The sequence below is a fragment of the Macrotis lagotis genome, chromosome 6, assembly GCF_037893015.1.
Source record: "Macrotis lagotis isolate mMagLag1 chromosome 6, bilby.v1.9.chrom.fasta, whole genome shotgun sequence".
Taxonomy (NCBI): Eukaryota; Metazoa; Chordata; class Mammalia; order Peramelemorphia; family Peramelidae; genus Macrotis; species Macrotis lagotis.
The window spans coordinates 150825893-150853212 of NC_133663.1; the positions used below are offsets into that span (position 1 = coordinate 150825893).

Sequence of the window (27320 nt, forward strand, 5' to 3'; positions counted from 1 at the left end):
GATGCCCTGGCCGGCATCAATCCCAGAATATAGGAACATTTTCCTATCCCTCCAGGACAGTAGAGAGATGTGAAAATGTCTCATTGAAGTTTAACTACACATAAGACCGGCCAAGAAAAAATAACTTTTAGAATCAATTAGAATGTCTTGAGGAACCTCTTATATAAATTTATTAAGAATTTTTAAATAACCAATTAATATAAAATTTGAATGCATTCTTAAATAACTCTACAAAATATAATATTAACTATTCTAGCACACAAAAATGTAGTTATAAGTACAAGCACTGGTGATGTGCATTCTTCTTCCTATTTTGCAGTAATATAGGACAGTTCTGGCAGAAGGCCTCAATCCTTAGAGAAAGCACTGCCTGCAGTCGCTTTCACCAGAAAAGATGAGATGCAAAACGGTGGATAATAAATATTTATATTGGTGCTGAACGAGGAGTGCGATGAATAAGAGACATGGTATCTGCCTTGATGTTGATCAAGGCAGTCTTCATTAGGGATATTAAAAACCGTATCAAGCAGGGGCCAAAAATACAAAGGAGAAATAATATGGCAACAGGACCTATCCAGCTGAATAACCACTGTAAAAATTGTAAATGCTTGAGATAATTAGCAATATTAAAGGCAGCAGTTTGATGATTTGAAAAATCAGTCGAAATATTTCTCAGTTCTTGAAGCAATAAGGCTAACTGATGAATGTCTGATGAAGCATTATGAGATAGTAGTGCACCCTGTAATGCAGCCCGTATCCGAAGCCAAGAACCAACAAAAGAAGAGTTGGTAAGATTTACCTGTAATGGAGTGACACACAATGGTTTATATCTATAGTGACAAGGAATTTGGGTTATCAATTCATGGTAAGCAAGCTCATTCCCAATGTAAACTACTACAGGGGCCAAAGCATCTATTTCCTTTTGAAGTGCCCAATTTATATGATTTTGGGTGGTCCACATGGATGATTGCTGGGTCAAGAAGTTCTGCAATACAGATGCCAAATATCCTTGTCGTTGGTAAAGATCCTGAATTTGGAATTCCTCATAAAGTGAGAAAGCAAAATTTATGATATTGAAGACATTTTGCAGAAGAAAATTCATGGTGTATACGGCCTGTGCTAATTGTGTATATATAAGGCGGCCACGACCACTGACTCCCCCTTTTTGTTTAATGAGGAGGGTTTTAAGGGTGCGGTTAGCGCGTTCAACTATGGCCTGACCAGTGGGATTATATAGAATTCCAGTTTTGTGTAAAATGGAAAATTCTTGACAAAAGTTTGCAAACGCCTTGGAAGAATATGCAGGGCCATTATCTGTTTTTATGGCTGTAGGAACTCCACAAGTGGAAAAACAGGTTAAAAGATGTGCTATCAGCCCATTCAGGGATAGAGTCAGTAAAATAACAAAGAGCACCTTCAGAAGCACAAATATTTAAAACAGGATATTTTCCAAACATACAAAGACAACGATCAGACATAGCTAGGAATAAATTGGCCAGCATTGTAAATTTACAAGGGATGCTTCTTTTACTTCTCTGGAAATATTGCCATTCTAGGACACCTTGCTTTTGATAGAGACAACCAATATGTGACCTTTGATTTAAAATGGTAGCAAATATAGGTTGCTCAGGATCAAATTGAACTATAGACTCATGACACCTGGACAAAATCTGTGTCATGGCCTCTTTGGCTTGTGGGGTCCAATACCAGGATGAGGTCAATGTGGAATCTCCTTTCAGGATATCATAAAGAGGATACATCAAATCATCAGGAATAGGAACTGTAGAACGTATCCATTGTATGGAACCAATAAGTTTCTGGAAATCATTAAGGGTACTACATTTCTCTAAGTTCACCTTTGGAGGTATTCTAGATGCCCTCCCTTCACTAAGGGTGTGACCAAGGTATTGATAAGGGCTAGTATCTTGTATCTTATGAGGAGCCACTTGAAGCCCATATTTACTCAAGGAAAGGAGCATTTCTTTTGTTAATTCTTCTAGCTCCGTGGCTTGCTTAGTAGCCATGAGAATATCATCCATATAATGGATTATGATGGCCTTGGGGTACTTACTGCGCAGCGGGTGAACAATAGCTGCAACATATGCTTGGCACATAGTTGGACTATTGGCCATTCCCTGAGGTAATACAGTAAACTGATACCTGATTGACGGGCTTTGAAAATTTTTTGATTGTACCGAGAATGCAAATTTATCCCTATCCTCAGGGTGAAGGGGAATGCTATAAAAACAATCCTTAATATCTATTATCTTTATAACAAATTCTCTAGGTATAAAGGCAGGAGAAGGAAGACCCGTCTGTAGCGGGCCCATAGGGACCATTCTTTTATTCACCGCCCGTAAGTCAATAAGCATTCTCCAGGTGTCAGCTTTCTTTTTTATTACAAATACTGGAGAATTATAAGGGCTGGTGGTAGGCTCAATTCTGTGTTGTAACAATAATTCCTTAACTATATCTTTTAATGCGGTGAGCTTCTCCGTAGAAAGGGGCCACTGTTCCACCCACACAGGGTTATCACTCCTCCAAGTAATCTTTGGGCAGCTCACCATAACAGTAGCCCCTAGGAGTTTGTTGCCAAATGTTCAGGGGTGGTAAGATACAATTGTAACTGATGTAACAAATCTCTACCCCACAGGGCAGAGCCTAGTCCCGTAATCTTTAAGGGACGAATAAAACCACTTTGTCCTTCATAACTCCATCTTAAATGACGCTCTGCTTTTCTAGCCCCTTGGTGGCCTCCCACCCCCAAAATAGGGCTGGTAGATGACATATGTGGCCTAAACCCTTCCTCCTTTCTCAATGTTTGCTGCGCCACAGTCCTGGGTCTTAATTTCTGCTGCGCCACAACCCTGATTCTAACTTCCTCCATATTCTTCCTAGCTCTTGCTCTGTCCTCCAAATAGCTACTTTCTCCTTCTTCTTCCCCAACTCCATATTTATTATGTTTCTTATAAGTTTCTCTAAGTTCTGCCCAAGGATAAATCGGAGGAGGATTATTACAACCCTCCTCCTCAGAAGATTCTCCTAATGATTCTCCCACTTGTGTGCCAATTGTTTCTCGCCCACAGGGACGAGGACCCCCCTGTAACATTGTATTTATGAGAGAATAAAAGGAGAAGTCCTGGTCAGTTAGGATTCCAGGGCATGACTCATCAAAAGAAGCCAACTGTTGCCCAACTGTCTCCCAGTTCTCTTTGGTAATCCCTGAATGTTCTAACCAAGGGGAGAACCCCCACACCTTATCTACAAATTCACGACACTGCTTAATATGTGGCTTAAATTGATGCCACTTGCCTAATTTATATAACTGACAAGCTAGAACTGCCTTTTCTTCGGGTCTAATCAGGGGAAAACCCATTCCCTGCCCCATAACTTCATCCCAGATTAATCTCATGTTAATCTGAGGCTGTCCAGCTCTTCTCCCTGTTAAGGGAGGCCAGGCGGAAATTCCCTTGGTCCGTGTTCGGGGCACCAGCTGCTCGGGGACCTATCCTGAGCCTTCGCCTGGATACATACCTTTCCCTGGTCTTCGCAGGTCACAGACCCGTCGGTCTTCGGACGCACGGACCCTCCTTTGGGGAAGGAGGGCAATAACTGGACAGAACACCCGGTTGCAGTCTAACAAGCAGGTCTTTATTGCTTACATAGCAGGGAAAAAAGCCTCTTCTCTTCCCCAGTCCCCTCCCTTATCTAGTCTTCTGTTCCTCCCCCAAGCTCCTCCCCTGTTCCTCCCTCATGGGCAGAGCCACTCCTGTTACTGGGGCGTTCCCAGCACCCATGTGGGCGGGTTCACACCCCCAGGCATCTCCTAACCCATAGGTGGCCAAGGTCCAGAGCTGGGTCCAGAGCAGGGGGGTTAGACATAGGAGGGCAAACACACTGAAGGTGGTGGTATTCAAAAACAAAATACTGAGGAATATGGATAAAGGGGATAAAAGGGGAAGTACAGAGGGAAGATGACATGAAGTGCAATAAAGACTTAGTAATTATAACTCTGAATGAGAATACAATGAACTCTTCATTAAAACATAAGCAAATAGCAGAGTGGATCAAAAACCAAAATCCTACAATATGCTGCTTTAAATAAACTCATTTGAAGGAGAGAGATACGTATAAAGTTAAAACCTTGGAGCAAAATATATTTTGCTTCAGCTGAAGTGAAAAAAGCAGGACAAAGCAACTACAAAAATACATCTTATTAAAAGAAATAAGGAAGGAAACTATATCCTCCTAAAAGGTACCATAGACAATAAAGTAATTTCGATACTAAATATGTGTGCACCCAATGGCATAGCATCCAAATTGTTAGAGACCTAAACCTCCATATCTTAGATTTAGATAAATCAAACCATACATATAAACAAGAAGGAAGTTAAGGAAACAAATAGATTTTTAGAAAACCTAGGCATAGTTTTTCCTGTGGGGGAAATTAAATGGAAAAAAGAAAGGAATATTCTTTTCTTCTTATGCAGTACATGATACTTACACAAAAAGTGATCATGTAATAGGGCATAAAAATCTAATAAGCAATTGCCAAAAGGCAGAAATAGTGAATATATCTTTCTTGGATCATAATGCAATAAAAATCAGATGTCATATTGGGCTGGGATATATAGACCCAAAACTAAATAGCTTCAATTTAAAGAACAAGTGAATCAAACAACAAATTATAGGAAGAATTAATGATTTCATATAGATAATGACAATAATCAAACAACATACCAAAACCCATGGGATACACTCAAGGTGGCTGTCGTGATTTCTTGTATCTTGAATTGTTTCCATGAATAAATTAGAGAAAGAAGAAATCAATGAACTAAATATGCAACTGAAAAGATTAGAGAAAGTATAAATTAAAACCCCCCAATTAAATACCAAATAAGAAATTCTAAAAATTAAAGGAGAAGTCAATAAATTCAAAAGAATTAAAACTAATAAATACAATGAAGAGTTAATTGTATGAAAAACACAATAAAATTGATAAACCTCTGGTCAATTTGTTTAAAAAAAGGAAGAAGAAAACCAAATTGCTAGTAGCATAAATGAAAAAGGTGAACTCACTACAAATGAGGATGAAATTAAAGTAATAATTAAGAATTATTTTGCCCAACTCTATGCCAATAAATTTAATAATCTAAGTAAAACAGATGAATATTTACAAAAATATAAGTTGCCCTCTTAAGTACTTCCATAACCCTATCTCAAAAAAAGAAATTCAACAAGTAGTATCTATCTGAAACCATCAACAAGCATTATAGGCTAGAGGCATTCCCAGTAAGATCAGGGGTGAAACAATGATGCCAATTCAGTACTATTCAATATCGTGTTAGAAATGTTAGCTTCAGCAATAAGAGAAGAAAAAGAAATTGAAGGAAGTAGAATTGAGAATGAAGAGGAAAAACTATCACTCTTTGTAGATTACATGATACTTTACCTAGAAAATCTCAAAAAAGCATCTGAAAACTAATAGAAATAATTATCAAATTTAACAAATTTGAAGGATATAAAATAAATCCTGATAAATCTGCAACATTTTTATATATGACTAGAAAGATGCAGCAGAAAGAGTGGGAAAGAGAAATCACATTCAAAGTAACTTCAAAAATGTAAAACATTTGGGAGTCTAACTGCCAAGGCAGATTCAGAAACATTTTGAAAACAATAACAAAACACTTCTCACACAAATAAAATCAGACTTAAAGAACTAGGCAAAAATCAACTGTTCAAGGATCAGTTGAGCTAATATAATAAAAATCACAATTCTCCCAAAACTAAATTACCTGTTTAGTGTCCTATCAATCGAAATTCCAATAAATCACTCTAATGAGTTAGAAAGAACTGTAAGTAAATTTGTATCAAGAAATAAAAGAGTGAGAACTTCCAGGGATTTAATGAAAAAATGTACAAGGCTCAGCACTACCAGTTCTAAAATTAGATTATCAAGCATTAGTCATCAAAACTGTCTGGCATTGTCTAAGAAATAGAGTGGTGGATCAGTGAAATAGACTAGGTTTCAAAAGCAGGAAATTATTATAGTAATCTGCTGTTTGATAAACCCAAAGAGTCCAGCTATTGGGATAAAAACTTTCTGTTCAATAAAAACTGGTGGGAAAAATGAAAGTTAGTGTGGAAGAAACTTAGATTAGTTCAACGCCTCAAACCCTTTACCAAGATAAGATCCAAATGGATACAGCTTTTAGAAATAAAATAAAAAAACAATATTATAAGCAAACTAGAAGATCAAGGAGGAATTTACCTGTCAGATCTATGGAAAGGGAAGCAGTTTATTAGCAAAGAACAGATGTAGAACATCACCAAAAACAAACTAAATGATTTTGATTACATTAAATTAAAAGGTTTTGCACAGACAAAACCACTGTAACCAGGATCACAATAAATGTAGTAAACTGGGGAACACTCTTAATAACTAGTATTTCTGACAAAAGACTCATTTCTGAAATATCCAGAAATCTGAGTCAAATTTTTTAAAAAGACAAGCCATTCCCCAACTGAAAAATGGTCAAAGGATATGCAAAGGCAATTTATAGGTGAGGAAATCAAAGAAATCCATGGTCATATGAATAATTGCCTTAAATCACTAATTATTAAAAAAATGCAAATTAAAGCATCTCTAATGTACCACCTCGCATCTCTCAGACTGGCCAATATGATCAGAAAGAAAAATTATTCATGTTGAAAGGGAAGTAGGAATCTGGGGCACTAATGCATTGTTGGTGGAACCATGAACTCATCCAACCTATCTGGAGAGCAATTTGGAATTATGTCCAAAGGGCAACAAAAATGTGCATATACCCTTTGATCCAGCAATACCACTACTGGGTATATACACTGAAGATATTATGAAAAAGGGTAAAAGCATCACTTTACTAAGCAGCCCTGTTTGTGGTGGCAAAGATTTAGAAATAGTGAATTTCCTTCATTTGGGGAATGCCTTAACAACCTGTGGTATATGTATGTCATGGAACATTATTGTTCTATTAGAAACTAAGAGGGATGGGAATTTAGGGAAGCCTGGAAGGATTTGCATGAACTAATGCTGAGCAAGATGAGCAGGAGCAGAATAACATTGTGCACCCTAACAGAAACATGGGGGTGATGATGACCCTTGATGGACTTGCTCATTTCATCATTGCAAAAATCAGGCACAATTTTGTGCTATCTGTTATGGAGAATACTATCTATATCCACAGAAACAATTATGGAGTTTGAGCAAAGACCAAAAATTATTATCTTTAATTAAAAAGTTATCCTTTATGTAATTTTGCTATTTCTTATACTTTATGTTTTTTACTTATGGCTATAATTTCTCTCTCATCACATTCAAATTAGTTCAATGAATACCATGGAAACAATGTAAAGACTAAGAGACAGCCTTCTGTGGGGAGTGGGAGGAGTTAAGCAAGATTAGAGGAAAATTTTTAAATTCAAAATAAAATCTTTTTTAATAAAGCAAAATAGGTAGCTCTTCTCTGATCAAAGACACAAAGACATGAAGAAACAAAGACTTGTGATAGAAAATGACAGTAACAAACAGAGACAAACCTATGGAAACTGTATAAAGATCAAAGAATACAATATTAACCTTTTTAAAAATTATTTTATTTATTGAAGGCAATGGGGTAAAGTAACTTGCCCAAGGTCACCAGCAAGGCAATTAACTGTTTGAGACCAGATTTGACCTCAGGTCCTCCTAACTACAGGACTTGTGCTCTATCCATGGAGCCACCTAGTTATCCCATTTAAAATTTTATATTATTTTTGTTTATTTCTCTTGATTTTTTCCATTTGTTCTGATTGTTTTTTCAGAGCAAAAGTAATATGCAGATGTGTAACATGATTGTACAATTATAACTTATATCAGATTACTTGATATTTTAGGGTGGAGTTAGGGCAAGTTGGCAGGGAGAAATCTTTATAAAAATCAGTGATGGAAATTATCTTTTTATATCCCTAAATAAATTGTTCATTCAATTTATAAATGTATAGATGATATTCTCATCATATATTCACCTTAAATATTACATAAATCAATTAATTCTTGGCATAATAGAACCAGAATTCATAAAATATTTAGTTAATTGGAATGTTGCATTGAATCTAATGAGATCTTTTGGAACAGGAGTAAATGTGAAACCTAATATTTTCCTTCAAAACATCAGTTCAAATATACAGTGCAAGGGAAGATTTCTATCCCCTATACCCCCATTTAGTTAATAATTGGCACAAACTAAGTAAGAAGGATTACTTTCTATTCCTATAAGCATACTACAAGCTAATAATAATAACAATGTAAAAAGTAAATAATCAATTTGAAGTGATAATGGGAAATTTGTGTAATTTAACCTGCTCCTGTCAAAAAGAACAGAATGCTTTAATGAAGTGATTTAGAAACAATGGGTCAGGGAACCTAAAGAATTAAAGACAGCACTAAGGTTAAAAATCTGAGGGGATTAGAAAGATGTTTGTTGTTCTTCATGATAAAATAGCAGTTCAGAAGAAAGAAAGATTTGAAGGGAATGACAATATAAACAAGTCTCTATTGTAAATTGTTATTCATCCACCTTATTGTGTGATTCACTTAATTATTCCCAAAATGAAAGAACAGGAACTATTATTCATCTTGCATGTCCCTAAAGTGTTAAATGTGACCTCTAATGTACTGCAAGGAAAAAAAAGAGCTGAGTTTTCTATTTTGGGGAGAGGTTATCTGCATAATTTCTGTTGCATGTGTCCAGTAAGTGGTGAGGATAAAAGTATCCTGCATCAGCAATGGGCTGAAGAGAGGAATAAAACAGAGGAATGCTCAGGAAACAAGTTAGAGACAAACTCAAAAATTGACTTTGAAATGTGATTCAATTTTCTCTCCTCCCATTGTTTTATCACACACCTCTGATCATTAAGCCATGTCTTTATTGGGTACCTGTCTACTTTGGAAAAATTGCTTTATTTAAAAAAATAATAACATTTTAGATATCTTAACATGACAATGTTTTAGTTTCTTTTTGGTGGAGTGTTACTTTTTGTTTTTGTTGTTTGTTTGCTTTTGTTGTTGTGGTTGTTTTTGGAATGGAGGCAAGGATTCTGTATAAAGAATTCAGGGAGATATGACTTAAACTATAATCATTACAATATAAATGGAGATAAAAATGCAGATATGAAAAACAAAACAGTATAACAAGAAACGAATTTTGCTAACTTGGAAACTATAGAAAGGTACTAAAAAGTGAATAGCTGATGGTACTTTAAATTTGGGAGATTATTGCTGAAATGATAGGGAACTGGTTTGAGGGGAAAATTCAAGTTTGATTTGAAGCATTATAAGTTAGAGAAACAAAACGTCAGATGTATTTTTGGCAAATTTGGGGAAATTTTTCTGTTTGGACATCTCTTAAAATTTCTCTTAATATTTGTAAATGAGTAATGAAAAAGGTAGAATTTATTAAATCCTTAAGATGTGCCAACTACCCTTTAGGTAAAATATCTTTAAAATAAGAGGGTTTGTATTATATGACCTCCAAATTCCATTTCAGTTTTTCTTTTATTTTCATCCATTTGTACATGCATATTACCAAGTTACAAATTTTCCCTCCACCATCCCTTCCCATTCTGCTCCCCTCAGTGGGGAAGTCAGGTTGCAATTCTCTATATATTTTAGAAATGAGAACTGGTTGTGAAGGTTGTTTCCCAGCTTTCTGATTTTCTTATAATTTTGGCAGAATTGGTTTCATTGGTGCAAATATTTTTAATTTAACATGGTCAAAATCATTCATTTTGCAATATATAATGTGCTCTACCTCTTGTCTGGCCATAAATTGGTAACTTTTTCATAGAAAGATACAGTAATTATTGATCTATTAATTTATCTATGGTATCACTCTTTAATGTCTAACTCCTGCAACTATTTTGACTCTATTTCAGTTTAGGATGTAAGATGTGGATCTAGGCCTAGTTTTTGCCATATTATTTTCCTGTTTTCCCAAAAAATTTTTGTCAAATACTGAACTTATCCCAAAAACTGATATCTTGGTGATTGCAAATAGAAGATTGCAGTAGTCATTTACTGCATTCATTTAAACCTAGACTAATCCACTGATCCATTATTTTATTTCTTAACCAGTACCAGGCAGTTTTGATGACTAATGCTTTATAGTATAATTTTCCTTCTGGTAGGGGTAGGCCACCTTTCTTTACATTGTTTTTTCCTCAGTTCCCTTGCTATTTTTGCCCTTTTGTTGCTCCAGATGAATTTTTTTTACTATTTTTTCAAGGTTGGTAAAGTAGTTATTTAGTAGTTTGACTATATGGCATCGAATAAGTAATTTAATTTTGGTCAAAATATATTTTTATTATATTAGCTAGAGCTATTTATAAGTATTTCTCATTTTTCCAATTATTTAGATTTTCAAATTATTTGTATGAAGAAACCTTTGTAATTGTGTTCATAGTCTCTGGGTTTGTTTTGGAAGATAGATTCCCAAGTATTTAATGTTGTCTACAGTTATTTTAACTGGAGTTTCTCTTTCTATCTGTTGTTCTTGGGCTTTGTTGTTCATATCTATATCTATGCATCTTTCTATCTATAGATAGATATATGAATTTTGATTTGTTTTATATCCTGCTACTTTGCTGAATTTGTTAATTATTTCTAGAAGTATTTTAGATAATTTCCTCAGGTTCTCTAGCTATACCATCAAATCTTCTGCAAAGATTGAACGTTTTACTTCCACATTGCCAATTCTGCTTCCTTCAGTGTCTTTTGTCTTCTCTTATTGATATTGCTAGCATTTCTAATGCTATATTGAATAGAAATGGTGATAATGGGCATCGTTGTTTCACCCCTGAATCTATTGGAAATGCTCTGAGTCTTTTTCCCCATTAAATATATTTGTTGATGGTTTTAGATAGATACTATTTATTATTTTAAGGGAAACTCCATTTATTCTTAATCTTTCAAGTGCTTTTAATAGGAATTGATATTATATTTTTTTTAGGTTTTTGTTAGAATCGGGCTTGCCCAAGGCTACACAGCTTGGATATTGTATTTTATCAAGGGTTTTTTCCTACAAATTTTGAGATAATCAAATGGTTTCTATTGGTTTACTATGGTGTTGAGTGTCTTCTTAATGTTGAACCATCCCTACCTGCCTGGTATAAATTCAACCTGTTCATAGTCTATCATCCTAGCAATAATTTGTTTTAGTCTCATTGATATAACTTTATTTAAGATTGATCTATATTTTTTGTTTGTTTGTTTTGGTTCTTTCTGGTTTATATAACAGTACCATGTTGGTGTCACAAAAGGAGTTTGGCAGAATTCCCTCCTCTCCTATTTTCTAAATAATTTATGTAGAATAGGAATTGATTGCTCCTTTAATGTTTGGTGGAATTCACTTGTAAATCCAACTGAAACTGGAGACTGTTTCTTAGGGAGATTATTGATGGTTTTTTCAATTTCTTTTTCTGAAATGGAGTTGTTTAAGTAATTATTTCCTTTTCTATTAATCTGGGCAGTTTGCACTTTTGCAAATATTAATCCATTTCACTCATTTCAATATAGTTGTCCAATTTATTGGCATATAGTTCAGGCAAGTTAGCTTCACATCATCTCATTGGTTTCCTTGTCATTGGTGGTTAGTTCACCCTTTTTATTTTTGATATTAGTACTTTGGTTATTTTCTTACTTTCTTTTTTTAAAATCAGATTAACCAGAAGTTTGTCTATTTTATTGGTTTTTTCATAAAGCCAACTCAGTTTTATTTATGATATCAATGGTTTTCTTGTTATCCATTTTATTAACCTCTCCATTGATTTTCAGAATTTCTAATTTGGTATTTAATTGCAGATGTTTAATTTCTTATTTTTTCTAGCTTTTTAAATTACATAACCAATTCAATGACCTCCTCTTTCTCTATTTTATTCATATAGGCATTTGGAGATACAAAGTTTTCCCTCAAAATTGCCTTTGCTTCATCACTTAAATTTTGGTATGATGACCTCATTATTATCATTTTCTCGTATATAATTATTGATAGTTCTATTATTTGCTGTTTCATTGATTCATTATTTAAGATAAAGTTATTTAATTTCCAATTAGTTGTTGGTTTATCTCTCGCTGAACTATTATTACATGCAATTTTTATTGCATTATGGTCTGAGGAATATGCATTTATTATTTCTGCCTGTCTGCATTTAATTATAAGGATTTTGTACCCCAGTAAATAGTCAATTTTGGTGAAGATGCCATGTACTGCTGAGAAAAAGCTATACATTTTTCTATCTCCATGAAGTTTCCTCCTGAGCTTTTTAATATCTAAGTTTTCTAAGATTTCGTTCACATTCTTAACTTCCTTCTTTTTTATTTTATTGTTAGATTTATCTATTTCTCACAGAGGGGAAATTGTGGTCTCCATTTATGTAAGTTTTGCTGTCTATTTCTTCTTGTAGTTCATTCAGCTTTACCTCTAGCAATCTGGGTGCTATACCTCTAGGTGTATACATATTTATTAATGACATAGCTTCATTACTAATGGTGACTTTTAAGAATCTGTTTCAAGTGTATTACTTCTAAACAATCCATTATAGGATTCTGGTTTTTAATCCATTCTGCTATCTGCTTCCATTTTATCCCCTTCACATGGGGGGGGCTAAAATCCATGTAAAAATATAGAGACCCCTCTGAACCAAAAAGAGAAAGTTTATTTTGGCTTTTCTCAATAAAGGAACACACTCCAAGTCTCACAAAAGTAGTGAAGATCAAGGAGCTGCCCCAAATTAACAGTGAAGCAAGATTATATGGCCTAACTCGATCCCCTCTGCTTTTCTATCTTCCCTCTCTGTCCACTCATTGATTAGTCTTCAGAGTTACATTCTACTTGTGAAAATCTATCCCAGCAACAAATAAAAGATTGAAAGGTTTTCATAAAATATTACCTCATCATCCAGATGATGAGAAAAAACCTTCAGGATTAAAATTATCTTATTGAAGTAACAGTCTACTTCAAAACAAATAAGAGGACTCTTACGAGTTTCGTTGGCTTGCAAGGTTTTTCTCATGGGAACCGTCTACTGTTCTCCCAGTTAAGATGGTTTTATCATCAAATAGGTGACTAATTAAAATATAAGGTCTCTCTGGAAAAAGTCCATGATTTCTCCACCACCACCCCCAAGAATCAGGAGGGTCCCTAGTTTGGAAAAGAAGGTCTCTCTCCCTCTTTCTTCTAAGAATAGTCTGAGTAATAGTCTGTCTTTTTGAGGTAATATTTTATGTAAATCTTTTATACTTCTCTTGTTGCTTGCTAGATTTTTCATGTAAAGATTGTAACACTGAAAACCTTAACGAATCAGGTTGGAAGAGAAGGGGTTAGGGATGGGGAATCCAGCTAGGCCATATAATCTTGCTTGACTGTCACTTTGGGGCAGCTCTTGTATTTTCACTACTTTTGTGAGACTTGGAGTATGCCCTTTTCTCAGGAAAAGCCAAATAAACTTCCCCTTTTTGCTCAGAGGATTCTATATTTTTTTTTAATTTTTTTTTAGTTAAATGGGGTTAAAGTGGCTTGCCCAAGGCCACACAGCTAGGTAATTACTAAGTGTCTGAGATCGGATTTGAACCCAGGTACTCCTGACTCCAAGGATGGTGCTTTATCCAATACGTCACCTAGCTGCCTGCCCTACCTAGCCGCCCCCTCTATATTTTTTTAAGTTGGATTTTTGTCCCATACATTCCCAACCCAGTCCTGTCCTTTATCCTGGTGTATTTTGGGTTCAGACTTTGTTTAGAGTTGGGATCCTCCCTGCTGCCTTGCTATCTAGCTGCCAGGACCTCTGTTATAAATAAATTGTAGGGACCAGGATTGCACCGTGGCTAAAAGCCTCATTCTGGCTTTCCCTGCTCTCCCACCTTCTGGACTTTATTTCCTCTTTTCCCCCAAAGAGACAGATCTTCATAGATGATACTCTATGATGTCAGTAAATAAAACCTTCTTTAAATTTTCTTTTTCTTGATAGGATCTGTAGTATGAGTGTCAGAGTAGAGGCTTCATTAATTTTTGGTAAGGAAAGCATCCAGGAGCATGTTAGCTTTGAGTCTCCAACTGCCTCTGCCAGGTAAGTCCTCCACTGCAGTTTTAAAACTATGATACAATCTCCTGCAGTCTGATGAAGACAGTAGAAAATAAGATTTCAGTAGCATCCTATTAAATTATCTGTATATTATTGATAACAGAAGAATGTAAATTCATGATATTTTTAAAAAGTCATAAAACAAGACTGGCAAAGAATCAAGATTTGATCTTTGGATAGTTCTACATTTTGGATGATGAAGGAGTTATAGTGAAGTCAGTGAATTATATAAAGTTGGAATGGTTTGTAAAGTCTTTTTTTTCAAATATCAGGAATACAGATTTCTTACTATTTCTCTAGGATCAAATTTTCCTTTTAGTTATGTCAGTTTTCTTTATAATATTCCATCTCCAAAATATTTGAAATGCTCTAATATAAGTGTTTTCCTAATCTCAGCTTCTCATTTTCTCCTTTTTTACTTGCTATCCTTTTCCCTTTTTGTTTAATTATCTATGACACTTTTGAATTTACAGAATAAAGCACAAATTCCTTGAGGGTAGAATTCATCTACAAATTTTTACTTTTTTTACATATTTAGGAGAGGAACAGAATGTCTTTATACACTCATGATATAGGTCAATGACTTTCTCAGAGCATGTGCCTAGTAAAACTTTTTTTTAAAATTGAACTTATTTGAATTAAAAATAATTTTATCTCATGAAAACTAAGAGACAATAAATATCCAGGAAAAGGGGATTGCCACTAATGTCAAATGTTTCAAAGAATTCAAGAAGGATATGGAATAGTGATTTTCCCATCTTTTTGAGCTTTTCTCAGATTTCTTTGCTATATTCTTTGCTATATTCTAAATTATTTTTGTGATGTTTGTGTAGAATAAGGTTCCTAGACCCCTTTTCATCTCCTTTTGTGCTCTATGTCTCTGTCACTTTGACTCTCTCTCTCTCTCTCTCTCTCTCTCTCTCTCTCTCTCTGTATGTGTTTGTGTGTGTGTGTGTGTGTGTGTGTGTCTAATGTGTTATAGAGGAGTCAAATACAATGAATTCAAATTATAACTATCAATCCCTGTAAACTAACCCTTAATCCAAACTTAACTTCTCCTAACTTAATTTAAATTCCCCTAGCCACTTCATAACTTCAATTCTATCTTTAACTCTTCACTTTCCCTCACTCTACGAAATCAACTACCAAATCTTGTTTCTCACTTTCCAAATCTATCTTTATATATTTTCATCTGTTATCAAGCCATCACATCAATTTTTACCTTTATTATTTTAGATTATTATTTAGATTTAAATTATTTTAGATTATTTCAACAATCTCCCAAGTAGGCTCATTACTCTCTATTCCAATACACCTTCCTTTGTAAGACCCTGAGTGTCGAAACCTGTGAACCTTTACCTGAATGCCTGTAAGATCCTGAGTGTCAAAACCTATGAACTTTTGCCTAAATTCTGCTCCTAAGTCTCTGCCTGATCAGCTCTCTGAGTTTCTGCCTGATCAGCTCCTGGAGATTCTGCCTGGTCAACTCTCGGACCATGCAGCAGGGGGGCTTCTCCGAGGAACTGCATTCAATAACAACACTTAGCCCAATAAATTCAATAGGTTTCCTATTACCTATTGTGTCAAATAAATACTCCCCTGACAATCCTTAAATGTTTTTAATGTCTATTACCATACTGTCTTTCTAGTTTTATTATACATGTCTCTCTTTCCAAGCACACTATAATGCATTATGCATATTATATAATCTATACTGCAAGTCTTCTTTCCTCATTAGGTTTTTTGATTCGTTCAATTTCTTTTTCTTTTCTTAATTCTAAAGCTAATATTTCAAATACAATATTGAATGATAGTTGTGATGATGGACATCCTTGTTTCAAATCTGATCTTATTGAGAATGCTTCCAGTTTGTGCCCATTATACAAAATGCTGACTGATGGATTTAAATATTTAATTATTATTACTTTAAAGAAAAGTCTTCCTATGTTTGCTAGTGTTTTTTTCCCTAAAAATAGAGTAAGATTTCTGTTTTTTTGGTTAATATGATTTTATTTATGTATTACTAAAATATTCTTGCTTAAAAGTAAACATAATACCTCCTTCCCCAAAAATATATAACCTCAGGGTGGCTACCTGTTTGTCCTGAGTAGATAAAGCACTGGCCCTGGAGTCAGGAGTAACTGCATTTAAATCCAGCCTCAGACAATAATTACCTAGCTGTGTAATCTTGGGCAAGCCACTTAATACCATCAGCTCTGTCTGGGGTGGATCACATTCTTTATCATAAGTCCATCACCACAGTTACTTCCATATTTTCCACAGCTACTGTTACTGATTGTAATTCCCTCTATCCATTCCTACCCACTACCATATATTATATTTTCTCTGTCATTTCACTCTGTCCCTCTTCTAAAATGTGCTGTAGGGTACTTGAGTGGTACAACAGACAGAGCAGTGGCCCTGGGGCCAAGCCCACATTCTATCCCAGAAACCCAGCAACAACTCAGCCCCGTGGTCCAAGTCAAGCCACCCAAACCAGCACCTTACAAAAAGATAAAAAAGATAATATATCTGACTATTCTCTCCTATGATCTACCCTATCTACCCTCTCTCCTCTATCACTTACATTCCCCCCTTGCCCCTGCCCCCCTTCTCTCCTTTTTACTCTAGTTATCTATAACCTATTGAGTGTTTATGCTATTCCCTCTGAGTCAGTTCTGATGAGTGTGAAAGTTTCCTCAGTCCCCCTTGCCTTCCCCCTTTCCATATCATTTCAAAGGCTCTTTGCAAAAATAAAAATATTTTATATGAAATATCTTAGCCTGTTCCATCTCTCATGTCTCTTTCTCCCATTACATTTCCCTTTTACCCATTGACTCCATTTTTACAATATATTGTACCTCCAAATCCAGCTGTCTCCTGAGCTTCATCCATAAAAACTCCTACCTGCTCTATCAAATGAGAAGGTTCATGTGAGTATTATCAGTATCATTTTTCTATGCAGGAATACATATAGCTCATCATCATTAAATCCTTTATAATTTACGATTCTAATCCACCCTCTCTATGCTTCACCTGAGTCCTGTATTTGAAGGTCAAACTTTCTGTTCAGTTAATTTCAAGAGAATTCTTTGAAATTCCCTTTTCATTGAAAATCCATCTTTTTTTCCCCTGGAGGAGGATGTTTGGCTTTTTTGGATAGTTTTTTCTTGGTTACATTCCAAGCTCTTTTGCCTTCTGGAATATTATATTCCAGGAACTATGAGCCCTAAATATAGTTGCTGCTAAGTCCTGTGTGATCCTGACTGCATCTCCATATTTGAATTGTGTCCTTCTGGATGCTTGTAATATTTTTTCTTTTACTTGGGAGTTCTGGAACTTGGCTTTAATATTCTTGGGGGTTGTTTTTTTTTTTTTTTTTGTGGAGTTCTTTCCAGTAGAGATCAGTGTATTCTCACAGTTTCTATGTTTCCCTCTTCTTCTAGGATATCTGGGCAATTGTCCTGTAGGAATTCTTTAAAAATGAGGTCAAGGCTCTTTCCCTGATCATGAATTTCAGGTATCCCAATAATTTTTAAATTATGTTTCTGAATCTGTTTTCCATATCAGTTGTTTTTTCATTGAGATGTTTCACATTTTCTCCTAATTTTTCATTCTTTTAGTGTTGAAGTATTGTGTATTCATTTCTCATGAAGTCATCAGCTTCTTTAGCTCCATTCTATATCTGAAGGATTTGTTTTCCTCAGAGAGTTTTCTTATCTCCTTTTCCATCTGGCCAATCCTGTGTGTTAAAGCATTCTTCTCCTCAATTACTTTTTGAACTGTTTTATCCATTTGACCTATGCCAATTTTAACATGTTATTTTCTTCAGCATTTTTTGGATCTCTTTGACTAAGCTGCTAACTTCATTTTCATGTTTTTCCTGAATCTTTCTCATTCAGTTTCCCAATTTTTCTTCTATCTCCCTGACTCAATTTTCAAAATCTTTTTTTGAGCTCTCTCATAGCCTGAGCCCAACTGCCATTTTTCTTGGAGTCTTTAGATTCAGAAGCTTGTACTTCCTCATCTTCAGCTTGAATATTTTGATCCTACTTGGGATCATAGACAAAGTATTTTTCAATGGTCTGGCTCCTCTTTTTTCTCTGTTTCCTCATTTCCTCAGCCCTGTGCCTATTTTGGAGGCTCTTCCTGAGTTTCTGAGTTTTATTAGGACACTCCCACAAGGTCCTCAGTGTTTGAGGCTCTGACTGCTCTCCAGGTCTGTGAATGACCACAAGCACACCCCTCTGCCACAGGGCTGAGCGGGGAGATCCCTGCTCTATGGGGAGCTTAGACTGTGATTAGGATCTGAATGTGGTCAGAGCCCCAGAGTCCAGTTCCAGCAACAAAGGATAGACCTCAGACATCTCCTTCCACTCCCTGAGCACTCAGGGAGCAACTGCCTAGAGGCTTCTGCTTACTGGCTCTGCAGGTCTTCTTCTGTTTCTTTCTGCATGAGCTGAGTGCCAGGACTGTGATCAGGGCCAGGGCTTCATGCTCATTCTAACAGAGTTCTCCCTGCTGATCTTCCAAGTTGTGCTTGGCTCTCCCTGGGGTGCAGGTTAGGAAACTGCTTCTGCTACCAGGAGCCATGGGTCCCAGGCCCTGAAGCTATTCCCAGGACTCTAAAACTTTTCCCTCTGGCGGGGCTGCCCCTATAACCCTGTGGAACAGCATTTTTTCCACTATTTTCCAGGTTATCTGGAACTGGAGAAACTAAATCTTTCTGTATGTTCTGTCTCCCAAAAATTTGGTTAGTCATAATTTAAAAATTTCTGAAATATTTTTGAGAGACCACTTAGGAGAGGCTCTTCTCCAGCTGCCATCTTAGTTCCACACCCCACTTCCTGGAATAAGATTTCTTGACACATTTTTATTTTTAAGTATGTGTTGAGATATTCATGATTTGTAGTTTTGTTAATGATATACTCAATTATATAGATTGCTATTCTAATGTTGAACCTCCCCTGAATTCCTGGAATAAATAGAATAAAACTAATCACACTGTATTATTCTAGAAATATCTTGCAATAATTTCTTTGCTAAATTTTTATTTAGGTTTTTGCAACAATACTCAATAGGGAAATTGGTATATCATTTTCTTTGTTTTGGTGTTTCCTTCCTTAGGTAATAGCATCATATTGGTTTCATAATAGGAATTTGGCAAAACTTCTTCACTTGTTTTTTTCAAATAGTTTATAAAGAATTGAAATAAATTGCTCTTTAAATATTTGGTCGAATTCACATTGAAATTTACCTGGCCTTGTAAATTATTTTTGGGGAGTCAGTTGATGGTTTGTTCAATTACTTTATCTCAAAATGATCTAAGTCTTTTATTTTCTATTCTGTTAATCTAGATGCTTTATTTTTGTTTTGCTCCTTCCTGTTTGATACATTTTTACTATCAAATAGAATCATTATTTTCCAGTTGTGCAATATTAACATTTAGGAATTCATTTTATTCAGTTTGTTTTTGTGTTTAATTTTCCATTTGCTAAATTCTATTTTTAACAGAATTGGGTTTTTTTGTTTCTTCCCTTGACAGTTGGAAAATTTTATTTTTAAAGATATAGTCTTCAGTCAATTTTTCATAATTCTCTTGCATGACTTATTTCTCAATTTTTCTTCTCCTTCTCTTCTCTGTTTTATTAAAGTACTTGTTGAACTTTTCCAGAAAGACTTTTCAAGGGCTAAGTGGCATAGTGTGTAGAGCACTAGTAGAGCACTAGTCCTGGAGTCAGTCAGATGAGTTCAAATCACACCCCAGAAACTTTAATATTTTCTACCTGTGTGTCCTTGGGTAATTCACTTATCCCCATTGTCTTGCAGAAATAAAAAAATACATAATAAAAAATAAAAATTTCGGAATTGAATTTGAGATCAATTCTTTAACCACTTTGAGGCTTCAGATATAGGCATTTTGTCACTGCTTTCCTCTTCTGAGTTGTCATTTTGATCTTCCCTCTCAAAATAGTAGTTTTACATTTAGTGTTTCTTTTTTCTTTCTTTGCTTATTTTGAAAGTTGAGCTCTGCTCCTGGGACACAGGCCATAAAGTTGCAAACTTTTTGTACTTTTGTCCCCATCATCACAATGGAGTCTCAAGTGCTTGTGGCTTATTCCCTGACCTATGTTAGTCAGTTCCAGTGCCACCTGTGGCACCAGGATTATAGGGTTTAAAGTATGCCTTCGACACTGAGCATGGGGCCAACAATGCTACCCTGCTAAACTGATAGTCTGTTGAGTTGAGACCCAATTGTTTTGGTTACTGAGCTGGGCTATAGCTAATAGCCTCCTTCTGTCTTCCCAGTTCCACCTACCTTGGACTTTCACTCCCTTTTACTATAGTAAAAGTTCCTTCAAGATATCTTGAGCTGAAAACTTATTTCACTCTTTCTTTTTGTAGATTCTGTGCCAGCAAGTCTTCTTTACATATATATATATATATATATATATATATATATATATATATATATATATATATATATATATAAATATACACACACACACACACACACACACACACACATATATATATATATATATATGAATCTGTATATGTTTATGTTTATGTGTAGGTATATATATGTATATATATATATATATATCTTTTTGTTTATATGCTTATGCATAGATGTACATATATATCTATGTCTACAGATCACACACAGACACACACAAATGTATATACATATATATTTGTATCATGCCCAACTTCCATAATTTTGTATTGATTGTACTCTTCGACTCAGTCCCCATCTCTATGAAGAAAACTTTTCTTTCATGTATCCTACTATTAAATTCCTGAAATCTTACAAGGTTCAGCTTAAAAAAAAAAAAACATATTCTGTAGAACACTTTTCTTTCTCTTCATATACTGCCAGACACTAGGACCTTTTCCAAAAAATGATTTATTTCATAAATTTTTGATTTACTCATAGATAAGTTCCACCCCCTCCAAAGAATTAAGCTCCTTGAGGGCAGGTCACACTTTTTTCTCTTTAATCTCCACATAACTAGCATCTTCTGCAGTGAGTTGTTTAAATATGATTGTTTGATCCATTACTGAGCTTAGTCTTTAAGTTGTTGATACAGGAATTAACATTGGTTTTCTTGTTTACCCACTGCCTGGATTATCCTGGTCATGTTTTTAATCCCTGTCTAAATGGCAAATCTGCTAAGAAAATACTGAAATTCATTGCTTTGCCTTCAACTATAGGGTCTGAAGGGAAAGCAAGTTATTATTTTTTTTTTTATCAAACTATCGTTGGAATAGTAAATCTGCTATGAACATGCAACCATATGATAACTTCTAAAATCATATATAAATAATTTATAGGTTACCCACTGAAATTATTTATGCCACTGCTCTACTGACACAGACAAAATAAGCTTTATTTAGAAATTTTATAAGCAATCTCAAAGAGGAATCTGAAAGGGAAATCTCAAATCTCAAAGTTTTTCAAGATATGAATTATCACATATATGGGGGCAAACTGCAAGGAAGATTCTCAAGATTGTGGTATTAGGCACAAAATTGGGGGCTGTGAGTGACAAAAATTAGAACTGGGAGAAAACTCAATTATAATTTAATTCTTATTCTTTTTTTACAGGTGATAAAACAAATGCAAAGCTAGTTTGAGCTAAAGACAAGAATAGAAACTGTGGATTTTGTTTCCTTATTCTAACCACCATACACCTGCCAAATTCATCATACCTCTATATGTTTCTTCATGTATCTTTCAGTCTCTATTGCTTCTAATGTTTTCCTTCTGTTGGCCATTTCTAATTTTTCCTGTATCAATCCTGTTTGCATGTGTTCATTTACATTTTATTTCAGCATTAGATTGTGAACTACATGAAGGCAAAAATATTTTTCATCCCTAATTTCATTGTAAGCAAAATTCAGTTTAATCTAAACCTGTTGGAATTTTTCCTCCCACTTTTCCCACTACCTTACATTTTGGAATAAGACCTTTGACTACACTGGAATGACTAATTCCAAAAAGCAGAAATTTACTCTATGATTTTAGGTTAGTACCTTCTCTGCATATTATGATTTTGCCTGGTTGGAAATTAGAAGTTAAGTGACTTGTGCCAGTCACATTGCCATTGTGAATCAGAAGCAGGCCATAAATTTAAACCCAGAATGTCCTGACTATGAGGTCAGCATTCTTTCTTTTTTATTGATATTTTATTTTTTGAAATGCATGGTATCAAAGCTTTCCAACATTCATCCATATGTATATGTATATTTTTTAAATTAAAAAAATTTCTTTAACCCTCCCTTCCCACCCCATTCCCCTCAATGGGAAGCAGTTAGGTGAATATTGTACATTCATATTTGTGTTTAAACATGTTTACAGATTGGTCATTTTCAATATGAAGAATAGTATTAAGGGCAAGAACATGAGAGATATTTTTTTTAAAAAAGTAAATGTAGTATTCATCAGTAACTGAAGGGTTTTTTATTTTGTTTTGATTTGTTTGTTTGCTTTTTCCTTCCTTTGGATGGAGATAACATTGTCTATAGCTGGTCTAAAACAGTTGGCCTAGCTCTCTGAACTGCTGAGAGGAGTTGCATATACCAAAGTTGAGCAACTCTCAATGTTGTTGTGTTAAATGTTCTTTTGGTTCTTCTCCCTTTGTTCAGCATCAGATCCAGTATTTCACTGCATGATTTTCTAGAGTCTGAACATTTATGGTTCCATAATATTAATATATCATAAATTGCTCAAGCATTCTCCAACTGATGGACATCCATTCAATTTCCAATTCTTTGCCACTTCAAAAGCAGCTGCTATGAATATTTTGAAACTTGGGACTTTTGCCATCTTTTATGATTTCTTCTGGTTATAGGGCTAGAATTGGAATTACTGGGTCAAAGGGAATGATCAGTTTTGTTGTGCTTTGGCATAGTTCCATATTGTTATATAGAATGATTTGATAAGTTCACAATTCCAGATATCAATGCATTAATGCTCCAGTCCTCCCACAACCTTTCCAACATTGATCATTTTCCTTTTTGTTGCCAACTTAACCAATCTGCTAATTGTGATGTGATACCTCATAGATGTTTTAATTTGCATCTCTCTAATCAATGATGATTTGGAACATTTCTTCATATGATTATATATAGTATTAGTCTCTTCATTTGAAAACTGTCTATTCATATCCTTTGACCATTTAACTATTGGAAATAGATGTGTAACCTCATAATTTGATGCAATTCTCCATAAATTTTAGAAATTAGACCAGAATTTCTACTTGTGAAAATTGTTTACCAGATTTCTGCTTTCCTTCTAATTTTGGTAGTATTGATTTTTATTATTGCAAAAACGTCTGCTTCAATATAGTCAAAATGATTCATTTTATACTTTATAATGTACTCTGTTTTTGGTTTGTTCAAAATTTTGTTCCCGTTCCATAGATCTAAGTGGTCCAGTAGCTCTTGTTCCATTAACTTATCTGCAATGTCACATTTTATGTCTAAATCCTGTACCCATTTTGATCATATTTTAGTATAGAGTGTGAGATGTGTCTTTATGACTACTTTTTGCTAAACTAGTTTACAATTTGACTAACAATTTTTGACAAATAGTGAACTCTTATTCCAGAAGCTGATGTCTTTGGTTTTGTCAAACATTAGGTTACTGTTAACATTGATTAGTGGTTATTCTGAATTTATGCTACCCCACTTATTTATTTCTTTATTTCTTAACAGTATCAGGCAATTTTAGTAACTGCTACTTTGTTCTATAGTTTTAGATCTGGTAAAACTAGGACATTTTCTTTTATCTTTTTTCATAAGTTCCCTTGCTCTTCTTGACCTTCTGTTGCTGCAGATGAATTTCTCTATTTTTTTTCTAACTCGATAAAATAAATATTTGATAGCTTGATTAGCATGACACCAAATAAGTAATTTAATTTAGGTAGAATTGCTATTTTTTATTATATTAGCTTTATCTTACCATGAATAATTGACATTTTCCCAAATAATTATATCTGACTTTGTTTGCATAAAAAGTGTTTTGTAATTGTGTTCATAGAGTTTCTGGACTTGTCTTGGGAGGTAGATTCCAAAGTATTTATTTTCTACAGTTATAAAGTCAGCTTTCTATCAACTGTATCACTTTTCCTCTCAGGCATATTTCTGATCTAACTAAAACTTGATTCTGTTTTTGCATTTCAACTATCCTGTTATTGAACCTTCTGAAGAAAGCTTATTTGATTCCTATCTTCCTCTTGATTCTTCCCCCTAAATGGGAGCACAGTTAACTAAGAAAATGACAATTGTTTCACTTCTATATTCTAATTTTTTTTCTAAATTTCTGAAAAAAGGCAATAATTTAACTATAGAAATTGTACCATATAAAGACTAATAGTACATGATTTCAGATCCTGCTTCTGTCAGTTACTATTTATTTGACTATGTGTCAATTACTTAATCTCCTAGACTTTTCATACTTATATAATTTTGTCATAGAATAAATGATTGCTAGAAAATTTTTCCATTTATAACTATGCATTAACATCATGTAAGACCCTCTTTAGTTTAGTGTCTTCTACTTTTTTACTTTTTCTCTTTAACTATTTTCATAAATTTTTATATTTGGACAATCCTTAATAATCAATTCAGCAAAGCCTCATTCATTTGATACCCTATACTATCTTCTGCTTTTACAATTCTGTAATCAAATGAGACTACTCTCTGAACCTGAATTTTAAATTGCATTATCAGACTTCTATGGCTTTATTTTAGATATTCCTTATGCTTAAAATATCCTTCATTCCTCCTTTTTCCCACTGAATTTCTAATAGTTCTTTAAAACTAATGAAATCTGAACAGATTTGTCTACTCTCATATTAGGAGAAAGAGAAGATGTATCTAGATAGTATCACTAACATAGGCAAAGAGACAGATAAACAAATGAACCAAATAATAACCACAGTACAAATAAAAACTCATTTGTGATGAGTTCCTTAATTGGTTTTGATAAAATGCTCTTTTTCTTAGTATTTATATTTGCTATGCATTTTTGCATTTTCATTTATTAAGTAGTTATATCATCTCCCTCCCACAATGCAGTCTATATAGTTTTTACATGAATCGGCAAACATATCCTAGACTGTTTCATTTCCCCTTTATATTAGCATATTTCTCTCCAAAATTATATACTCAACAAAGAGTTTTGAATAGAATTGAATGTTGAATAATCATCTTACCTAGGTTTCTTAGTATTTTAAGTTCATGTCATCCTCTTCATATTGTCATTGCTACTGTCTATTCCCCTTTTCAAGTCACTTAAGGCATTTTGGGAACTTTAGAATCAAGCTTTAATTCTCCTCCACATTTGCCTTCATTCTCAGAAGAAGAAATTTTCTTATCAGACAATTCTGTTAATTCATTGATTCTCAGTCTCTTGTGTACTTAGATCATATAAGTCTGCTGATCCTTAGCAGTAGCAGTGACATTGGCCTCCATGATAATTCCCCCAACTCTGTTTTCTAAATGGACATCATCAATGACTGCTACCCCAGGAAAAACTAAAAATTTATCCTTTCTAATTTCCACATCCTAGCTCCTTAGGCTTCCTTCAAGTGTTGGATAAAATTCATCTTCTTTTAGAAATCTTTAGTAATCTCTCTTAACACTTGTGTCTTTCTTCTATTTTCTTCTATTTATCTCCAGTTTATCTTGCATATAATATAATGCATATATACATATATAAATATATGGTTTGTTTGTAATTTAGTGTATGTTCATCCCATAAATATATATATATTTTGTAGTTTTTTTGCATTTTCTTTCATTATATTGTAAATAGTTTGAAATGAGACATTGTATTATTCTTTTCTTTGAATTCCTAGTGCTTTAATAAGGCACACTGTAGCCACTTGATAAGTGCTCATTGACTACCTGGCAAATCTTTTCTTTCCACACCTTTTATGAATCAATAAGGAAATACACTGAATATCACTAATTGCAACTAATATACCACTCAGATTTCAGGCTTACTAAACTTTCTTTTTGACCACAAGCTTCCTACCTTTCACCTCTGTGCTCCCTGGAGAGGGAGTTTTACTTGCCAAGCATTTTATTTGGAGTTTTTTTTTTGGTCTTTCCTTATGATCTTATGTCATAATAGCACCTAAATGACCTTGGAGTCAACAAATTTGAGGAAGAATCAAATTTAACACACACAAATTTGAAAATTCAAGGAGTTTAACAATAACAATTTGTTTCTGAGTGTATTCTGCCAGCACTCAAATTTACATTTGGTATTAAAAAAAGATAATTGTATGTGTATTAAATATTAATGATATTATAAACAAAATATAATCCTGTATTAGATAATGTGCTTCATATAAACTGCAATAATTGTATTAGTATTGAGCCTATATTTTCAAACAGAAAAAATAATTGCTAACTGCTTTCAAAACCTTAAGTGCAACTCCTTGGGCACTTCAGATCTTACTCAACCTATTGCCCATATCTCCCTCAACCTATCCTCTTAACCCTTTAACCATTCTTCCAGCTCACCTTATTGAAGCCAACCATCATCACTTATGCTTCAGAAAAAAGGAACAATTTATTAATATAGAAATATTTTTCCAAGAGCAGCATTGCTTATTCACAGCACATGTCATAGGTCATTTTGTCCACTATTCAATAAAAGCAACTTAGGGACATGCATTTCTGGGCTTGTTAAAACATATTTGCCTTGGTTAATTACTATCAGTACACTTTCGATGTGACTTTGGGTTTTCAGTTGTAAAAATTACTTTTTTTTAAATGACAAATGCAATATTCAGGATAAATACAACTTACAAAAACTCATTTAGTATCATATATAGAAAAGCAACAATGACATAAAGTAGTATCTGAAGAATGCTTATATAACACTTTTGCTATTCATCAGTCTTATGAAAATTTTATAAATTTTTCACACTTCAAAAGAAAATTTATGGAACAGCAGCACAAAGAATTAAGAACTAAGTGCTTTTAAAAGCAACTATAACAAGAATAAACTTCAATAAACTGGAAGACTAATACATCATTCTGTCCATGTCCCTGGCCTCCAAGGATATTTTATCTAAGTTTGCAAAATACCAGAGCTGAAGACTGGCTGATACGGCTGTTGTTTTAACCTGTGAGCT

General features: G+C 34.2%; 1 long non-coding RNA gene across 1 annotated transcript; it reads right to left on the reverse strand.

Annotated features, from left to right (window-relative positions):
• Window positions 1-410: 410 nt before the first annotated feature.
• Window positions 411-3807, reverse strand: LOC141491196 (uncharacterized). Its single transcript, XR_012469513.1, has 2 exons — window positions 3535-3807; window positions 411-799 (listed from the first exon to the last, which is right to left on the reverse strand). It is a non-coding gene; the product is annotated as an uncharacterized LOC141491196 (long non-coding RNA).
• Between the last annotated feature and the right edge of the window lie 23513 nt (window positions 3808-27320).